The following is a 21,361-nucleotide window of genomic DNA, read 5'->3' on the forward strand; positions in this document are numbered from 1 at the left end:
AAACATTATAATTTCTTCAATTAGTATTATGTCAAGTTTTAATAGTTTCTGGCACCCAGTGCGAACAAAATTTTTGGCAAAAGCGTATAATAATTTCCGTTCAAATTGATAAGGTTGACGATTTTCGAGACGTATTCAACAAACCTTTTTTTCTTTTAAAACAAGACTAAAAAGATTTCCAATGATTTGTAGTTTAAATTGCGTGAACGTTTTTTTTTTTCAGAGTATTGGGTCTTATTGTATCCAAAGTTTTATCTGAATTAAGTTTCTTTGAATAACACAGACAATGTGTTTGGAGATAAATACCATAATTGTAATCTTCCGTTTTTGTTCCTTTATCTTTTGTGTTAAATATTAATTGAAGAAAACGGCAAAACAAAACGCAATATATCAAAGGTATTTTCAATTTGTGACACGATTGTCTTCAGCTTTTACAAACATGTAAATCCACAACTCACAATACCGTTATTTGTGTTCATATAGTTTAACAATAAATGGCTTGTAACTTCTTGTAAACATTGTTTCCGATGGTCAATTGGAAGTACCGGTTGATATTAGCGCTAAACCAATTTGCGTTCAGATTTAATCAATATTTCGACAATTTCATAGGCAGTCCTCATATTTCAAACTAAAAACTCCTCTACAATTCAACTTTGCTCTGGCATGTTATTTGTTTTTCATGTACATCCAGTTAACTTTATTTTCATTATGTTTTTTCAACAAATAGTATCCATATCTTACATAGTAGCTATATTTGCTCAAATAAGTGACTATTGATATTGTCTGAAAATTCTAGTTTAATCATTTCTTGGCGGTCTTTTAGATACACTTGTTAGTTAAAAACGCTGAACAAAGTTTTCAATTAGATACGACAATTTCAAAGACTTCAATAAAATTTTTAATCAGCAACTGTTGTTGAATTTATCAATACCTTTACTTTTTTACGTAATTGTTTTTAATTTCTAAGGAAAATTCAGAACTTTCTTAAACCTCTAATCCTCCGTCTCAAGTTAAACTATAATGATACGTCAGAAACTGAAATAAGACAAAACACTGACCAGGTTGTTATATCATTTCATTTAAATACAAACTGTATAATTGAGAGAAAAAAATCAAATTCTGGAAAAAAGTTAAATCACAAAAATACTGAACTCCGAGGAAAATTCAAAACGGAAAGTCCCTAATCAAATGGGAAAATCAAAAGCACAAACACATCAAAGGAATGGACAACAACTGTCATATTCCTGACTTGGAAAGTATTATTACATAAAGTGAAATGCTGCCACCTTTAGGCTTCACAATATTTATTGGAACCTTTCTGATGAGGAGCAATCAGTAGAAGCTTCATAGCTGAATAGTTGAAGCACTTCGTTCTTTAAAAGGTTTGACCCTCCACATTTTTCACTGAGATAATACACTATGATTTGTTGCAGTGCATTAACATGTAGCAATAAAATTTTGAGATACTCACCGCAGCTGGGTAAAGATGAGCTATTCATTTTAGGTAAGCGGTAGAGGTAACCTTTGCTTCAATTTCTTTGCCAATATCATAAACTTGAATATGTATGATGGCTCGTTTCGAAGTTGAGACATATGCACATATGTGGTTAAATTTTCGGGGTACGAAGTGAAAATCATTTTTTATAATTTAGCACTGCCCGAAATGCCTTTTGTGATTCGGCTTATCGAGGTAAAAAAGATCCTTTTTTTTCAAACAATAAGTTCTTTTGAAAGTGTACTTCTTTGCATACATTAAATAACTCCAAAGTTATGACACCTATATTGCATTTTCGTCTGTTCTCTACATCAGCACAATTGGTTAAGCTCAGTTACTTGTTAAAATTAAAACACGTCTAATATCACCGCACATATACTCTTTGTTAACGGAATACTTTCGAGTTCCTCAATTTGATGCGCAATACGGATATTGACCCAGCTGTCTTGTGCTGTTTTTATTCTGTCTAAAATATAAATGCAATAAAAACATTATAAAAAAAAAATATCTGAAACGATTTTTTTAAAACGTAGGTCAAACATTGTTTTAGAATCTTTAAGTGTTGTTCATGCAGTTAACTTTGTTTTCATTTTCATCAAGATTTTCAACAAATGTAATTGGTACGATAGAACTATATTTCCCCAAACATTATAATTTCTTCAATTAGTTTTATGTCAAGTTTTAATAGTTTCTGGCATCCAGTGCGAACAAAACTTTTGGAAAAAGCGTATAATAATTTCCGTTCAAATTGATAAGGTTGACGATTTTCGAGACGTATTCAACAAACCTTTTTTTCTTTTAAAACAAGACTAAAAAGATTTCCAATGATTTGTAGTTTAAATTGCGTGAACGTTTTTTTTTTTTTATATACAGAGTATTGGGTTTTATTGTATCCAAAGTTTTATCTGAATTAAGTTTCTTTGAATAACACAGACAATGTGTTTGGAGATAAATACCATAATTGTGATCTTCCGTTTTTGTTTCTTTCTTTTTTGTGTTAAATATTAATTGAAGAAAACGGCAAAACAAAAGGCAATATATCAAAGGTATTTTCAATATGTGACACGATTGTCTTCAGCCTTTACAAACATGTTAATCCACAACTCACAATACCGTTATTTATGTTCATATAGTTTAACAATAAATGGCTTGTAACTTCTTGTAAACATTGTTTCCGATGGTCAATTGGAAGTACCGGTTGATATTAGCGCTAAAACAATTTGCGTTCAGATTTGATCAATATTTCGACAATTTCATAGACAGTCCTCATATTTCAAACCAAAAACTCATCTACAATTCAACTTTGCTCTGGCATGTTATTTGTTTTTCATGTACATCCAGTTAACTTTATTTTCATTATGTTTTTTCAACAAATGGTATCCATATCTTACATTGTAGCTATATTTGCTCAAATAAGTGACTATTGATATTGTCTGAAAATTCTAGTTTAATCATTTCCTGGCGGTCTTTTAGATACACTTGTTAGTTAAAAACGCTGAACAAAGTTTTCAATTAGATACGACAATTTCAAAGACTTCAATAAAATTTTTAATCAACAACTGCTGTTGAATTTATCAATACCTTTACTTTTTTACGTATTTGTTTTTAATTTTTAAGGAAAACACAGAACTTTCTTAAACCTCTAATCTTCCGTCTCAAGTTAAAGTAGAATGATACGTCAGAAACTGAAATAAGACAAAACATTGGCCAGGTTGTAATATTATTTCATTGAAATACAAACTGTATAATTGAGAGAAAAAAAATCAAATTCTGGAAAAAAGTTAAATCACAAAAATACTGAACTCCGAGGAAAATTCAAAACGGAAAGTCTCTAATCAAATGGCAAAATCAAAAGCACAAACACATCAAACGAATGGACAACAACTGTCATATTCCTGACTTGGAAAGTATTATTACATAAAGAGAAATACTGCCACCTTTAGGCTTCACAATATTTATTTGAACCTTTCTGATGAGGAGCAATCAGTAGAAGCTTCATAGCTAAATAGTTGAAGCACTTCGTTCTTTAAAAGGTTTGACCCTCCACCTTTTTCACTGAGATAATACACTATGATTTGTTGCAGTGCATTAACATGTAGCAATAAAATTTTGAGATACTCACCGCAGCTGGGTAAAGATGAGCAATTCATTTTAGGTAAGCGGTAGAGGTAACTTTTGCTTCAATTTCTTTTCCAATATCATAAACTTGAATATGTATGATGGCTCGTTACAAAGTTGACACATATGCACATATGTGTTTAAATTTTCGGGGTACGAAGGGAAAATCATTTTTTATAATTTAGCACTGCCCGAAATGCCTTTTGTGATTCGGCTTATCGAGGTAAAAAAGATCCTATTTTTCAAACAATAAGTTCTTTTGAAAATGTACTTATTTCCATACATTAAATAACTCCATAGTTTTGACACCTTTATTGCATTTTCGTCTGTTCTCTACATCAGCACAATTGGTTAAGCTCAGTTACTTGTTAAAATTAAAACACGTCTAATATCACCGCACATATACTTTTTGTTATGGACTACTTTCGAGTTCCTCAATTTGAGGCGCATTAGGGATATTGACCCAGCTGTCTTGTGCTGTTTTTATTCTGTCTACAATATATAAATGCATAAAAACATTATAGAAAAAAATATCTGAAACGATTTTTTTAAAACGTAGGTCAAACATTGTTTTAAAATCTTTAAGTGTTGTTCATGCAGTTAACTTTGTTTTCATTTTCATCAAGATTTTTAACAAATGTAATTGGTACGATAGAACTATATTCCCCCAAACATTATAATTTCTCCAATTAGTAATATGTCAAGTTTTAATAGTTTGTGGCATCTAGTGCGAACAAAACTTTTGGCAAAAGCGTATAATAATTTCCGTTCAAATTGATAAGGTTGACGATTTTCGAGACGTATTCAACAAACCTTTTTTTTTCTTTTAAAACAAGACTTAAAAGATTTCCAATGATTTGTAGTTTAAATTGCGTGAACGTTTATTTTTTACAGAGTATTGGGTTTTATTGTATCCAAAGTTTTATCTGAATTAAGTTTCTTTGAATAACACAGACAATGAGTTTGGAGATAAATACCATAATTGTAATCTTCCGTTTTTGTTTCTTTCTCTTTTGTGTTAAATATTAATTGAAGAAAACGGCAAAACAAAACGCAATATATCAAAGGTATTTTCAATATGTGACACGATTGTCTTCAGCCTTTACAAACATGTTAATCCACAACTCACAATACCGTTATTTATGTTCATATAGTTTAACAATAAATGGCTTGTAACTTCTTGTAAACTATGTTTCCGGTGGTTAATTGGAAGTACCGGTTGATATTAGCGCTAAACCAATTTACGTTCAGATTTGATCAATATTTCGACAATTTCATAGACAGTCCTCATATTTCAAACCAAAAACTCATCTACAATTCAACTTTGCTCTGGCATGTTATTTGTTTTTCATGTACATCCAGTTAACTTTATTTTCATTATGTTTTTTCAACAAATGGTATCCATATCTTACATTGTAGCTATATTTGCTCAAATAAGCGACTATTGATATTGTCTGAAAATTCTAGTTTAATCATTTCCTGGCGGTCTTTTAGATACACTTGTTAGTTAAAAACGCTGAACAAAGTTTTCAATTAGATACGACAATTTCAAAGACTTCAATAAAATTTTTAATCAACAACTGTTGTTAAAATTTATCAATACCTTTACTTTTTTACGTATTTGTTTTTAATTTTTAAGGAAAACTTAGAACTTTCTTAAACCTCTCTTCCGTCTCAAGTTAAACTAGAATGATACGTCAGAAACTGAAATAAGACAAAACATTGACCAGGTTGTAATATCATTTCATTTAAATACAAACTGTATAATTGAGAGAAAAAAAATCAAATTCTGGAAAAAAGTTAAATCACAAAATTACTGAACTCCGAGGAAAATTCAAAACGGAAAGTCTCTAATCAAATGGCAAAATCAAAAGCACAAACACATCAAACGAATGGACAACAACTGTCATATTCCTGACTCAGAAAGTATTATTACATAAAGAGAAATGCTGCCACCTTTAGGCTTCACAATATTTATTTGAACCTTTCTGATGAGGAGCAATCAGTAGAAGCTTCATAGCTAAATAGTTGAAGCACTTCGTTCTTTAAAAGGTTTGACCCTCCACCTTTTTCACTGAGATAATACACTATGATTTGTTGCAGTGCATTAACATGTAGCAATAAAATTTTGAGATACTCACCGCAGCTGGGTAAAGATGAGCAATGCATTTTAGGTAAGCGGTAGAGGTAACCTTTGCTTCAATTTCTTTGCCAATATCATAAACTTGAATATGTATGATGGCTCGTTTCGAAGTTGAGACATATGCACATATGTGGTTAAATTTTCGGGGTACGAAGTGAAAATCATTTTTTATCATTTAGCACTGCCCGAAATGCCTTTTGTGATTCGGCTTAACGAGGTAAAAAAGATCCTTTTTTCAAACAATAAGTTCTTTTGAAAATGTACTTCTTTGCATACATTAAATAACTCCATAGTTTTGACACCTTTATTGCATTTTCGTCTGTTCTCTACATCAGCACAATTGGTTAAGCTCAGTTACTTGTTAAAATTAAAACACGTCTTATATCTCCGCACATATACTTTTTGTTAAGGACTACTTTCGAGTTCCTCAATTTGAGACGCATTAGGGATATTGACCCAGCTGTCTTGTGCTGTTTTTATTCTGTCTACAATATATAAATGCATAAAAACATTATAGAAAAAAATATCTGAAACGATTTTTTTAAAACGTAGGTCAAACATTGTTTTAGAATCTTTAAGTGTTGTTCATGCAGTTAACTTTGTTTTCATTTTCATCAAGATTTTCAACAAATATAATTGGTACGATAGAACTATATTTCCCCAAACATTATAATTTCTTCAATTAGTATTATGTCAAGTTTTAATAGTTTCTGGCACCCAGTGCGAACAAAATTTTTGGCAAAAGCGTATAATAATTTCCGTTCAAATTGATAAGGTTGACGATTTTCGAGACGTATTCAACAAACCTTTTTTTCTTTTAAAACAAGACTAAAAAGATTTCCAATGATTTGTAGTTTAAATTGCGTGAACGTTTTTTTTTTTCAGAGTATTGGGTCTTATTGTATCCAAAGTTTTATCTGAATTAAGTTTCTTTGAATAACACAGACAATGTGTTTGGAGATAAATACCATAATTGTAATCTTCCGTTTTGTTCCTTTATCTTTTGTGTTAAATATTAATTGAAGAAAACGGCAAAACAAAACGCAATATATCAAAGGTATTTTCAATTTGTGACACGATTGTCTTCAGCTTTTACAAACATGTAAATCCACAATTCACAATACCGTTATTTGTGTTCATATAGTTTAACAATAAATGGCTTGTAACTTCTTGTAAACATTGTTTCCGATGGTCAATTGGAAGTACCGGTTGATATTAGCGCTAAACCAATTTGCGTTCAGATTTAATCAATATTTCGACAATTTCATAGGCAGTCCTCATATTTCAAACTAAAAACTCCTCTACAATTCAACTTTGCTCTGGCATGTTATTTGTTTTTCATGTACATCCAGTTAACTTTATTTTCATTATGTTTTTTCAACAAATGGTATCCATATCTTACATTGTAGCTATATTTGCTCAAATAAGCGACTATTGATATTGTCTGAAAATTCTAGTTTAATCATTTCCTGGCGGTCTTTTAGATACACTTGTTAGTTAAAAACGCTGAACAAAGTTTTCAATTAGATACGACAATTTCAAAGACTTCAATAAAATTTTTAATCAACAACTGTTGTTAAAATTTATCAATACCTTTACTTTTTTACGTATTTGTTTTTAATTTTTAAGGAAAACTTAGAACTTTCTTAAACCTCTCTTCCGTCTCAAGTTAAACTAGAATGATACGTCAGAAACTGAAATAAGACAAAACATTGACCAGGTTGTAATATCATTTCATTTAAATACAAACTGTATAATTGAGAGAAAAAAAATCAAATTCTGGAAAAAAGTTAAATCACAAAATTACTGAACTCCGAGGAAAATTCAAAACGGAAAGTCTCTAATCAAATGGCAAAATCAAAAGCACAAACACATCAAACGAATGGACAACAACTGTCATATTCCTGACTCAGAAAGTATTATTACATAAAGAGAAATGCTGCCACCTTTAGGCTTCACAATATTTATTTGAACCTTTCTGATGAGGAGCAATCAGTAGAAGCTTCATAGCTAAATAGTTGAAGCACTTCGTTCTTTAAAAGGTTTGACCCTCCACCTTTTTCACTGAGATAATACACTATGATTTGTTGCAGTGCATTAACATGTAGCAATAAAATTTTGAGATACTCACCGCAGCTGGGTAAAGATGAGCAATGCATTTTAGGTAAGCGGTAGAGGTAACCTTTGCTTCAATTTCTTTGCCAATATCATAAACTTGAATATGTATGATGGCTCGTTTCGAAGTTGAGACATATGCACATATGTGGTTAAATTTTCGGGGTACGAAGTGAAAATCATTTTTTATCATTTAGCACTGCCCGAAATGCCTTTTGTGATTCGGCTTAACGAGGTAAAAAAGATCCTTTTTTTCAAACAATAAGTTCTTTTGAAAATGTACTTCTTTGCATACATTAAATAACTCCATAGTTTTGACACCTTTATTGCATTTTCGTCTGTTCTCTACATCAGCACAATTGGTTAAGCTCAGTTACTTGTTAAAATTAAAACACGTCTTATATCTCCGCACATATACTTTTTGTTAAGGACTACTTTCGAGTTCCTCAATTTGAGACGCATTAGGGATATTGACCCAGCTGTCTTGTGCTGTTTTTATTCTGTCTACAATATATAAATGCATAAAAACATTATAGAAAAAAATATCTGAAACGATTTTTTTAAAACGTAGGTCAAACATTGTTTTAGAATCTTTAAGTGTTGTTCATGCAGTTAACTTTGTTTTCATTTTCATCAAGATTTTCAACAAATATAATTGGTACGATAGAACTATATTTCCCCAAACATTATAATTTCTTCAATTAGTATTATGTCAAGTTTTAATAGTTTCTGGCACCCAGTGCGAACAAAATTTTTGGCAAAAGCGTATAATAATTTCCGTTCAAATTGATAAGGTTGACGATTTTCGAGACGTATTCAACAAACCTTTTTTTCTTTTAAAACAAGACTAAAAAGATTTCCAATGATTTGTAGTTTAAATTGCGTGAACGTTTTTTTTTTTCAGAGTATTGGGTCTTATTGTATCCAAAGTTTTATCTGAATTAAGTTTCTTTGAATAACACAGACAATGTGTTTGGAGATAAATACCATAATTGTAATCTTCCGTTTTTGTTCCTTTATCTTTTGTGTTAAATATTAATTGAAGAAAACGGCAAAACAAAACGCAATATATCAAAGGTATTTTCAATTTGTGACACGATTGTCTTCAGCTTTTACAAACATGTAAATCCACAACTCACAATACCGTTATTTGTGTTCATATAGTTTAACAATAAATGGCTTGTAACTTCTTGTAAACATTGTTTCCGATGGTCAATTGGAAGTACCGGTTGATATTAGCGCTAAACCAATTTGCGTTCAGATTTAATCAATATTTCGACAATTTCATAGGCAGTCCTCATATTTCAAACTAAAAACTCCTCTACAATTCAACTTTGCTCTGGCATGTTATTTGTTTTTCATGTACATCCAGTTAACTTTATTTTCATTATGTTTTTTCAACAAATGGTATCCATATCTTACATTGTAGCTATATTTGCTCAAATAAGCGACTATTGATATTGTCTGAAAATTCTAGTTTAATCATTTCCTGGCGGTCTTTTAGATACACTTGTTAGTTAAAAACGCTGAACAAAGTTTTCAATTAGATACGACAATTTCAAAGACTTCAATAAAATTTTTAATCAACAACTGTTGTTAAAATTTATCAATACCTTTACTTTTTTACGTATTTGTTTTTAATTTTTAAGGAAAACTTAGAACTTTCTTAAACCTCTCTTCCGTCTCAAGTTAAACTAGAATGATACGTCAGAAACTGAAATAAGACAAAACATTGACCAGGTTGTAATATCATTTCATTTAAATACAAACTGTATAATTGAGAGAAAAAAAATCAAATTCTGGAAAAAAGTTAAATCACAAAATTACTGAACTCCGAGGAAAATTCAAAACGGAAAGTCTCTAATCAAATGGCAAAATCAAAAGCACAAACACATCAAACGAATGGACAACAACTGTCATATTCCTGACTCAGAAAGTATTATTACATAAAGAGAAATGCTGCCACCTTTAGGCTTCACAATATTTATTTGAACCTTTCTGATGAGGAGCAATCAGTAGAAGCTTCATAGCTAAATAGTTGAAGCACTTCGTTCTTTAAAAGGTTTGACCCTCCACCTTTTTCACTGAGATAATACACTATGATTTGTTGCAGTGCATTAACATGTAGCAATAAAATTTTGAGATACTCACCGCAGCTGGGTAAAGATGAGCAATGCATTTTAGGTAAGCGGTAGAGGTAACCTTTGCTTCAATTTCTTTGCCAATATCATAAACTTGAATATGTATGATGGCTCGTTTCGAAGTTGAGACATATGCACATATGTGGTTAAATTTTCGGGGTACGAAGTGAAAATCATTTTTTATCATTTAGCACTGCCCGAAATGCCTTTTGTGATTCGGCTTAACGAGGTAAAAAAGATCCTTTTTTTCAAACAATAAGTTCTTTTGAAAATGTACTTCTTTGCATACATTAAATAACTCCATAGTTTTGACACCTTTATTGCATTTTCGTCTGTTCTCTACATCAGCACAATTGGTTAAGCTCAGTTACTTGTTAAAATTAAAACACGTCTTATATCTCCGCACATATACTTTTTGTTAAGGACTACTTTCGAGTTCCTCAATTTGAGACGCATTAGGGATATTGACCCAGCTGTCTTGTGCTGTTTTTATTCTGTCTACAATATATAAATGCATAAAAACATTATAGAAAAAAATATCTGAAACGATTTTTTTAAAACGTAGGTCAAACATTGTTTTAGAATCTTTAAGTGTTGTTCATGCAGTTAACTTTGTTTTCATTTTCATCAAGATTTTCAACAAATATAATTGGTACGATAGAACTATATTTCCCCAAACATTATAATTTCTTCAATTAGTATTATGTCAAGTTTTAATAGTTTCTGGCACCCAGTGCGAACAAAATTTTTGGCAAAAGCGTATAATAATTTCCGTTCAAATTGATAAGGTTGACGATTTTCGAGACGTATTCAACAAACCTTTTTTTCTTTTAAAACAAGACTAAAAAGATTTCCAATGATTTGTAGTTTAAATTGCGTGAACGTTTTTTTTTTTCAGAGTATTGGGTCTTATTGTATCCAAAGTTTTATCTGAATTAAGTTTCTTTGAATAACACAGACAATGTGTTTGGAGATAAATACCATAATTGTAATCTTCCGTTTTTGTTCCTTTATCTTTTGTGTTAAATATTAATTGAAGAAAACGGCAAAACAAAACGCAATATATCAAAGGTATTTTCAATTTGTGACACGATTGTCTTCAGCTTTTACAAACATGTAAATCCACAACTCACAATACCGTTATTTGTGTTCATATAGTTTAACAATAAATGGCTTGTAACTTCTTGTAAACATTGTTTCCGATGGTCAATTGGAAGTACCGGTTGATATTAGCGCTAAACCAATTTGCGTTCAGATTTAATCAATATTTCGACAATTTCATAGGCAGTCCTCATATTTCAAACTAAAAACTCCTCTACAATTCAACTTTGCTCTGGCATGTTATTTGTTTTTCATGTACATCCAGTTAACTTTATTTTCATTATGTTTTTTCAACAAATAGTATCCATATCTTACATAGTAGCTATATTTGCTCAAATAAGTGACTATTGATATTGTCTGAAAATTCTAGTTTAATCATTTCTTGGCGGTCTTTTAGATACACTTGTTAGTTAAAAACGCTGAACAAAGTTTTCAATTAGATACGACAATTTCAAAGACTTCAATAAAATTTTTAATCAGCAACTGTTGTTGAATTTATCAATACCTTTACTTTTTTACGTAATTGTTTTTAATTTCTAAGGAAAATTCAGAACTTTCTTAAACCTCTAATCCTCCGTCTCAAGTTAAACTATAATGATACGTCAGAAACTGAAATAAGACAAAACACTGACCAGGTTGTTATATCATTTCATTTAAATACAAACTGTATAATTGAGAGAAAAAAATCAAATTCTGGAAAAAAGTTAAATCACAAAAATACTGAACTCCGAGGAAAATTCAAAACGGAAAGTCCCTAATCAAATGGGAAAATCAAAAGCACAAACACATCAAAGGAATGGACAACAACTGTCATATTCCTGACTTGGAAAGTATTATTACATAAAGTGAAATGCTGCCACCTTTAGGCTTCACAATATTTATTGGAACCTTTCTGATGAGGAGCAATCAGTAGAAGCTTCATAGCTGAATAGTTGAAGCACTTCGTTCTTTAAAAGGTTTGACCCTCCACCTTTTTCACTGAGATAATACACTATGATTTGTTGCAGTGCATTAACATGTAGCAATAAAATTTTGAGATACTCACCGCAGCTGGGTAAAGATGAGCTATTCATTTTAGGTAAGCGGTAGAGGTAACCTTTGCTTCAATTTCTTTGCCAATATCATAAACTTGAATATGTATGATGGCTCGTTTCGAAGTTGAGACATATGCACATATGTGGTTAAATTTTCGGGGTACGAAGTGAAAATCATTTTTTATCATTTAGCACTGCCCGAAATGCCTTTTGTGATTCGGCTTAACGAGGTAAAAGAGATCCTTTTTTTTCAAACAATAAGTTCTTTTGAAAATGTACTTCTTTGCATACATTAAATAACTCCATAGTTTTGACACCTTTATTGCATTTTCGTCTGTTCTCTACATCAGCACAATTGGTTAAGCTCAGTTACTTGTTGAAATTAAAACACGTCTTATATCTCCGCACATATACGTTTTGTTAAGGACTACTTTCGAGTTCCTCAATTTGAGACGCATTAGGGATATTGACCCAGCTGTCTTGTGCTGTTTTTATTCTGTCTAAAATATAAATGCATAAAAACATTATAAAAAAAAAATATCTGAAACGATTTTTTTAAAACGTAGGTCAAACATTGTTTTAGAATCTTTAAGTGTTGTTCATGCAGTTAACTTTGTTTTCATTTTCATCAAGATTTTCAACAAATATAATTGGTACGATAGAACTATATTTCCCCAAACATTATAATTTCTTCAATTAGTATTATGTCAAGTTTTAATAGTTTCTGGCACCCAGTGCGAACAAAATTTTTGGCAAAAGCGTATAATAATTTCCGTTCAAATTGATAAGGTTGACGATTTTCGAGACGTATTCAACAAACCTTTTTTTCTTTTAAAACAAGACTAAAAAGATTTCCAATGATTTGTAGTTTAAATTGCGTGAACGTTTTTTTTTACAGAGTATTGGGTCTTATTGTATCCAAAGTTTTATCTGAATTAAGTTTCTTTGAATAACACAGACAATGTGTTTGGAGATAAATACCATAATTGTAATCTTCCGTTTTTGTTCCTTTATCTTTTGTGTTAAATATTAATTGAAGAAAACGGCAAAACAAAACGCAATATATCAAAGGTATTTTCAATATGTGACACGATTGTCTTCAGCTTTTACACACATGTAAATCCACAACTCACAATACCGTTATTTGTGTTCATATAGTTTAACAATAAATGGCTTGTAACTTCTTGTAAACATTGTTTCCGATGGTCAATTGGAAGTACCGGTTGATATTAGCGCTAAACCAATTTGCGTTCAGATTTAATCAATATTTCGACAATTTCATAGGCAGTCCTCATATTTCAAACTAAAAACTCCTCTACAATTCAACTTTGCTCTGGCATGTTATTTGTTTTTCATGTACATCCAGTTAACTTTATTTTCATTATGTTTTTTCAACAAATAGTATCCATATCTTACATAGTAGCTATATTTGCTCAAATAAGTGACTATTGATATTGTCAGAAAATTCTAGTTTAATCATTTCTTGGCGGTCATTTAAATACACTTGTTAGTTAAAAACGCTGAACAAAGTTTTCAATTAGATACGACAATTTCAAAGACTTCAATAAAATTTTTAATCAGCAACTGTTGTTGAATTTATCAATACCTTTACTTTTTTACGTAATTGTTTTTAATTTTTAAGGAAAATTCAGAACTTTCTTAAACCTCTAATCCTCCGTCTCAAGTTAAACTAGAATGATACGTCAGAAACTGAAATAAGACAAAACACTGACCAGGTTGTAATATCATTTCATTTAAATACAAACTGTATAATTGAGAGAAAAAAATCAAATTCTGGAAAAAAGTTAAATCACAAAAATACTGAATTCCGAGGAAAATTCAAAACGGAAAGTCCCTAATCAAATGGCAAAATCAAAAGCACAAACACATCAAAGGAATGGACAACAACTGTCATATTCCTGACTTGGAAAGTATTATTACATAAAGTGAAATGCTGCCACCTTTAGGCTTCACAATATTTATTGGAACCTTCTGATGAGGAGCAATCAGTAGAAGCTTCATAGCTGAATAGTTGAAGCACTTCGTTCTTTAAAAGGTTTGACCCTCCACCTTTTTCACTGAGATAATACACTATGATTTGTTGCAGTACATTAACATGTAGCAATAAAATTTTGAGATACTCACCGCAGCTGGGTAAAGATGAGCTATTCATTTTAGGTAAGCGGTAGAGGTAACCTTTACTTCAATTTCTTTGCCAATATCATAAACCTGAATATGTATGATGGCTCGTTTCGAAGTTGAGACATATGCACATATGTGGTTAAATTTTCGGGGTACGAAGTGAAAATCATTTTTTTATAATTTAGCACTGCCCGAAATGCCTTTTGTGTTTCGGCTTATCGAGGTAAAAAAGATCCTTTTTTTTCAAACAATAAGTTCTTTTGAAAATGTACTTCTTTGCATACATTAAATAACTCCATAGTTTTGACACCTTTATTGCATTTTCGTCTGTTCTCTACATCAGCACAATTGGTTAAGCTCAGTTACTTGTTAAAATTAAAACACGTCTAATATCACCGCACATATACTTTTTTGTTAACGGACTACTTTCGAGTTCCTCAATTTGAGGCGCATTAGGGATATTGACCCAGCTGTCTTATGCTGTTTTTATTTTGTCTAAAATATAAATGCATAAAAACATTATAAGAAAAAAAATATCTGAAACGATTTTTTTAAAACGTAGGTCAAACATTGTTTTAGAATCTTTAAGTGTTGTTCATGCAGTTAACTTTGTTTTCATTTTCATCAAGATTTTCAACAAATGTAATTGGTACGATAGAACTATATTTCCCAAAACATTATAATTTCTTCAATTAGTTGTATGTCAAGTTTTAATAGTTTCTGGCATCCAGTGCGAACAAAACTTTTGGCAAAAGCGTATAATAAGTTCCGTTCAAATTGATAAGGTTGACGATTTTCGAGACGTATTCAACAAACCTTTTTTTCTTTTAAAACAAGACTAAAAAGATTTCCAATGATTTGTAGTTTAAATTGCGTGAACGTTTTTTTTTTTACAGAGTATTGGGTTTTATTGTATCCAAAGTTTTATCTGAATTAAGTTTCTTTGAATAACACAAACAATGTGTTTAGAGATAAATACCATAATTGTAATCTTCCGTTCTTGTTTCTTTCTCTTTTGTTTTAAATATTAATTGAAGAAGACGGCAAAAGAAAACGCAATATATCAAAGGTATTTTCAATATGTGACACGATTGTCTTCAGCCTTTACAAACATATAAATCCACAACTCACAATACCGTTATTTGTGTTCATATAGTTTAACAATAAATGGCTTATAACTTCTTGTCAACATTGTTTCCGATGGTCAATTGGAAGTACCGGTTGATATTAGCGCTAAACCAATTTGCGTTCAGATTTGATCAATATTTCGACAATTTCATAGACAGTCCTCATATTTCAAACCAAAAACTCATCTACAATTCAACTTTGCTCTGGCATGTTATTTGTTTTTCATGTACATCCAGTTAACTTTATTTTCATTATGTTTTTTCAACAAATGGTATCCATATCTTACATTGTAGCTATATTTGCTCAAATAAGTGACTATTGATATTGTCTGAAAATTCTAGTTTAATCATTTCATGGCGGTCTTTTAGATACACTTGTTAGGTAAAAACGCTGAACAAAGTTTTCAATAAGATACGACAATTTCAAAGACTTCAATAAAATTTTTAATCAACAACTGTTGTTGAATTTATCAATACCTTTACTTTTTTACGTATTTGTTTTTAATTTTGAAGGAAAATTCAAAACTTTCTCAAACCTCTAATCTTCCGTCTCAAGTTAAACTAGAATGATAAGTCAGAAACTGAAATAAGACAAAACATTGACCAGGTTGTTATATCATTTCATTTAAATACAAACTGTATAATTGAGAAACAAAAATCAAATTCTGGAAAAAAGTTAAATCACAAAAATACTGAACTCCGAGGAAAATTCAAAACGGAAAGTCCCTAATCAAATGGCAAAATCAAAAGCACAAACACATCAAACGAATGGACAACAGCTGTCATATTACTGACTTTGAAAGTATTATTACATTAAGAGAAATGCTGCCACCTTTAGGCTTCACAATATTTATTTGAACCTTTCTGATGAGGAGCAATCAGTAGAAGCTTCAGAGCTAAATAGTTGAAGCACTTCGTTCTTTAAAAGGTTTGACCCTCCACCTTTTTCACTGAGATAATACACTATGATTTGTTGCAGTGCATTAACATGTAGCAATAAAATTTTGAGATACTCACCGCAGCTGGGTAAAGATGAGCAATTCATTTTAGGTAAGCGGTAGAGGTAACCTTTACTTCAATTTCTTTGCCAATATCATAAACTTGAATATGTATGATGGCTCGTTTCGAAGTTGAGACATATGCACATATGTGGTTAAATTTTCGGGGTACGAAGTGAAAATCATTTTTTTATAATTTAGCACTGCCCGAAATGCCTTTTGTGATTCGGCTTATCGAGGTAAAAAAGATCCTTTTTTTTTCAAACAATAAGTTCTTTTGAAAATGTACTTCTTTGCATACATTAAATAACTCCATAGTTTTGACACCTTTATTGCATTTTCGTCTGTTCTCTACATCAGCACAATTGGTTAAGCTCAGTTACTTGTTAAATTAAAACACGTCTAATATCACCGCACATATACTTTTTGTTAACGGACTACTTTCGAGTTCCTCAATTTGAGGCGCATTAGGGATATTGACCCAGCTGTCTTGTGCTGTTTTTATTCTGTCTAAAATATAAATGCATAAAAACATTATAAGAAAAAAAATATTCGAAACGATTTTTTTAAAACGTAGGTCAAACATTGTTTTAGAATCTTTAAGTGTTGTTCATGCAGTTAACTTTGTTTTCATTTTCATCAAGATTTTCAACAAATGTAATTGGTACGATAGAACTATATTTCCCAAAACATTATAATTTCTTCAATAAGTTGTATGTCAAGTTTTAATAGTTTCTGGCATCCAGTGCGAACAAAACTTTTGGAAAAAGCGTATAATAATTTCCGTTCAATTTGATAAGGTTGACGATTTTCGAGACGTATTCAACAAACCTTTTTTTCTTTTAAAACAAGACTAAAAAGATTTCCAATGATTTGTAGTTTAAATTGCGTGAACGTTTTTTTTTTTTACAGAGTATTGGGTTTTATTGTATCCAAAGTTTTATCTGAATTAAGTTTCTTTGAATAACACAGACAATGTGTTTGGAGATAAATACCATAATTGTAATCTTCCGTTTTTGTTTCTTCATCTTTTGATTTAAATATTAATTGAAGAAAACGGCGAAAGAAAACGCAATATATCAAAGGTATTTTCAATATGTGACACGATTGTCTTCAGCCTTTACAAACATGTTAATCCACAACTCACAATACCGTTATTTGTGTTCATATAGTTTAACAATAAATGGCTTGTAACTTCTTGTAAACAATGTTTCCGATGGTCAATTGGAAGTACCGGTTGATATTAGCGCTAAACCAATTTGCGTTCAGATTTGATCAATATTTCGACAATTTCATAGACAGTCCTCATATTTCAAACTAAAAACTCATCTACAATTCAACTTTGCTCTGGCATGTTATTTGTTTTTCATGTACATCCAGTTAACTTTATTTTCATTATGTTTTTTCAACAAATAGTATCCATATCTTACATAGTAGCTATATTTGCTCAAATAAGTGACTATTGATATTGTCTGAAAATTCTAGTTTAATCATTTCATGGCGGTCTTTTAGATACACTTGTTAGTTAAAAACGCTGAACAAAGTTTTCAATTAGATACGACAATTTCAAAGACTTCAATCAAATTTTTAATCAGCAACTGTTGTTGAATTTATCAATACCTTTACTTTTTACGTATTTGTTTTTAATTCTTAAGGAAAATTCAGAACTTTCTTAAACCTCTAATCTTCCGTCTCAAGTTAAACTAGAATGATACGTCAGAAACTGAAATAAGACAAAACATTGACCAGGTTGTTATATCATTTCATTTAAATACAAACTGTATAATTGAGAGAAAAAAAATCAAATTCTGGAAAAAAGTTAAATCACAAAAATACTGAACTCCGAGGAAAATTCAAAACGGAAAGTCCCTAATCAAATGGCAAAATCAAAAGCACAAACACATCAAACGAATGGACAACAACTGTCATATTCCTGACTTGGAAAGTATTATTACATAAAGAGAAATGCTGCCACCTTTAGGCTTCACAATATTTATTTGAACCTTTCTCACGAGGAGCAATCAGTAGAAGCTTCATAGCTGAATAGTTGAAGCACTTCGTTCTTTAAAAGGTTTGACCCTCCACCTTTTTCACTGAGATAATACACTATGATTTGTTGCAGTGCATTAACATGTAGCAATAAAATTTTGAGATACTCACCGCAGCTGTGTAAAGATGAGCAATTCATTTTAGGTAAGCGGTAGAGGTAACCTTTACTTCAATTTCTTTGCCAATATCATAATCTTGAATATGTATGATGGCTCGTTTCGAAATTGAGACATATGCACATATGTGGTTAAATTTTCGGGGTACGAAGTGAAAATCATTTATTTATAATTTAGCACTGCCCGAAATGCCTTTTGTGATTCGGCTTATCGAGGTAAAAAAGATCCTTTTTTTTCAAACAATAAGTTCTTTTGAAAATGTACTTCTTTGCATACATTAAATAACTCCATAGTTTTGACACCTTTATTGCATTTTCGTCTGTTCTCTACATCAGCACAATTGGTTAAGCTCAGTTACTTGTTAAAATTAAAACACGTCTAATATCACCGCACATATACTTTTTGTTAACGGACTACTTTCGAGTTCCTCAATTTGAGGCGCATTAGGGATATTGACCCAGCTGTCTTGTGCTGTTCTTATTCTGTCTAAAATATAAATGCATAAAAACATTATAAGAAAAAAATATCTGAAACGATTTTTTTAAAACGTAGGTCAAACATTGTTTTAGAATCTTTAAGTGTTGTTCATGCAGTTAACTTTGTTTTCATTTTTATCAAGATTTTCAACAAATGTAATTGGTACGATATAACTATATTTCCCAAAACATTATAATTTCTTCAATTAGTTGTATGTCAAGTTTTAATAGTTTCTGGCATCCAGTGCGAACAAAACTTTTGGCAAAAGCGTATAATAATTTCCGTTCAAATTGATAAGGTTGACGATTTTCGAGACGTATTCAACCAACCTTTTTTTCTTTTAAAACAAGACTAAAAAGATTTCCAATAATTTGTAGTTTAAATTCCGTGAACGTTTTTTTTTTATACAAAGTATTGGGTTTTATTGTATCCAAAGTTTTATCTGAATTAAGTTTCTTTGAATAACACAGACAATGTGTTTGGAGATAAATACCATAATTGTAATCTTCCGTTTTTGTTTCTTTCTCTTTTGTGTTAAATATTAATTGAAGAAAACGGCAAAAGAAAACGCAATATATCAAAGGTATTTTCAATATGTGACACGATTGTCTTCAGCCTTTACAAACATGTTAATCCACAACTCACAATACCGTTATTTGTGTTCATATAGATTAACAATAAATGGCTTGTAACTTCTTGTAAACATTGTTTCCGATGGTCAATTGGAAGTACCGGTTGATATTAGCGCTAAACCAATTTGCGTTCAGATTTAATCAATATTTCAACAATTTCATAGACAGTCCTCATATTTCAAACCAAAAACTCATCTACAATTCAACTTTGCTCTGGCATGTTATTTGTTTTTCATGTACATCCAGTTAACTTTATTTTCATTATGTTTTTTCAACAAATAGTATCCATATCTTACATAGTAGCTATATTTGCTCAAATAAGTGACTATTGATATTGTCTGAAAATTCTAGTTTAATCATTTCTTGGCGGTCTTTTAGATACACTTGTTAGTTAAAAACGCTGAACAAAGTTTTCAATTAGATACGACAATTTCAAAGACTTCAATAAAATTTTTAATCAGCAACTGTTGTTAATTTATCAATACCTTTACTTTTGTACGTAATTGTTTTTAATTTTTAAGGAAAATTCAGGACTTTCTTAAACCTCTAATCCTCCGTCTCAAGTTAACCTAGAATGATACGTCAGAAACTGAAATAAGACAAAACACTGACCAGGTTGTTATATCATTTCATTTAAATACAAACTGTATAATTGAGAGAAAAAAAATCAAATTCTGGAAAAAAGTTAAATCACAAAAATACTGAACTCCGAGGAAAATTCAAAACGGAAAGTCCCTAATCAAATGGCAAAATCAAAAGCACAAACACATCAAAGGAATGGACAACAACTGTCATATTCCTGACTTGGAAAGTATTATTACATAAAGTGAAATGCTGCCATCTTTAGGCTTCACAATATTTATTTGAACCTTTCTGATGAAGAGCAATCAGTAGAAGCTTCATAGCTAAATAGTTGAAGCACTTCGTTCTTTAAAAGGTTTGACCCTCCACCTTTTTCACTGAGATAATACACTATGATTTGTTGCAGTGCATTAACATGTAGCAATAAAATTTTGAGATACTCACCGCAGCTGGGTAAAGATGAGCTATTCATTTTAGGTAAGCGGTAGAGGTAACCTTTACTTCAATTTCTTTGCCAATATCATAAACCTGAATATGTATGATGGCTCGTTTCGAAGTTGAGACATATGCACATATGTGGTTAAATTTTCGGGGTACGAAGTGAAAATCATTTTTTTATAATTTAGCACTGCCCGAAATGCCTTTTGTGATTCGGCTTATCGAGGTAAAAAAGATCCTTTTTTTTCAAACAATAAGTTCTTTTGAAAATGTACTTCTTTGCATACATTAAATAACTCCATAGTTTTGACACCTTTATTGCATTTTCGTCTGTTCTCTACATCAGCACAATTGGTTAAGCTCAGTTACTTGTTAAATTAAAACACGTCTAATATCACCGCACATATACTTTTTGTTAACGGACTACTTTCGAGTTCCTCAATTTGAGGCGCATTAGGGATATTGACCCAGCTGTCGTGTGCTGTTTTTATTCTGTCTAAAATATAAATGCATAAAAACATTATAAGAAAAAAAATATTCGAAACGATTTTTTTAAAACGTAGGTCAAACATTGTTTTAGAATCTTTAAGTGTTGTTCATGCAGTTAACTTTGTTTTCATTTTCATCAAGATTTTCAACAAATGTAATTGGTA

The 21,361-nt window shown here is 30.7% G+C and overlaps 1 long non-coding RNA gene across 23 annotated transcripts in view; it reads right to left on the reverse strand.

The window, feature by feature from the left end:
• LOC127725777 (uncharacterized) overlaps positions 1-21,361 on the reverse strand; it is a 136,482-nt gene that overhangs the window by 17,880 nt on the left and 97,241 nt on the right. For 7 of the 23 annotated variants that reach the window (XR_007993182.1, XR_007993138.1, XR_007993154.1 and 4 more), the window contains 2 exons: positions 20,715-21,204; positions 14,293-14,784 (listed from right to left, as the gene is read on the reverse strand). This is a non-coding gene — a long non-coding RNA (uncharacterized LOC127725777). Of the gene's footprint in view, positions 1-1,471; positions 1,962-6,046; positions 6,242-8,180; positions 8,376-10,315; positions 10,511-14,292; positions 14,785-16,433; positions 16,925-20,714; positions 21,205-21,361 lie in introns of those variants that run through there. The other 16 variants (XR_007993174.1, XR_007993211.1, XR_007993137.1 and 13 more) reach the window with 10 other exon arrangements.

Source organism: Mytilus californianus, unplaced genomic scaffold, assembly GCF_021869535.1.
Source record: "Mytilus californianus isolate M0D057914Y unplaced genomic scaffold, xbMytCali1.0.p SCAF_1, whole genome shotgun sequence".
NCBI classification, from domain to species: Eukaryota; Metazoa; Mollusca; class Bivalvia; order Mytilida; family Mytilidae; genus Mytilus; species Mytilus californianus.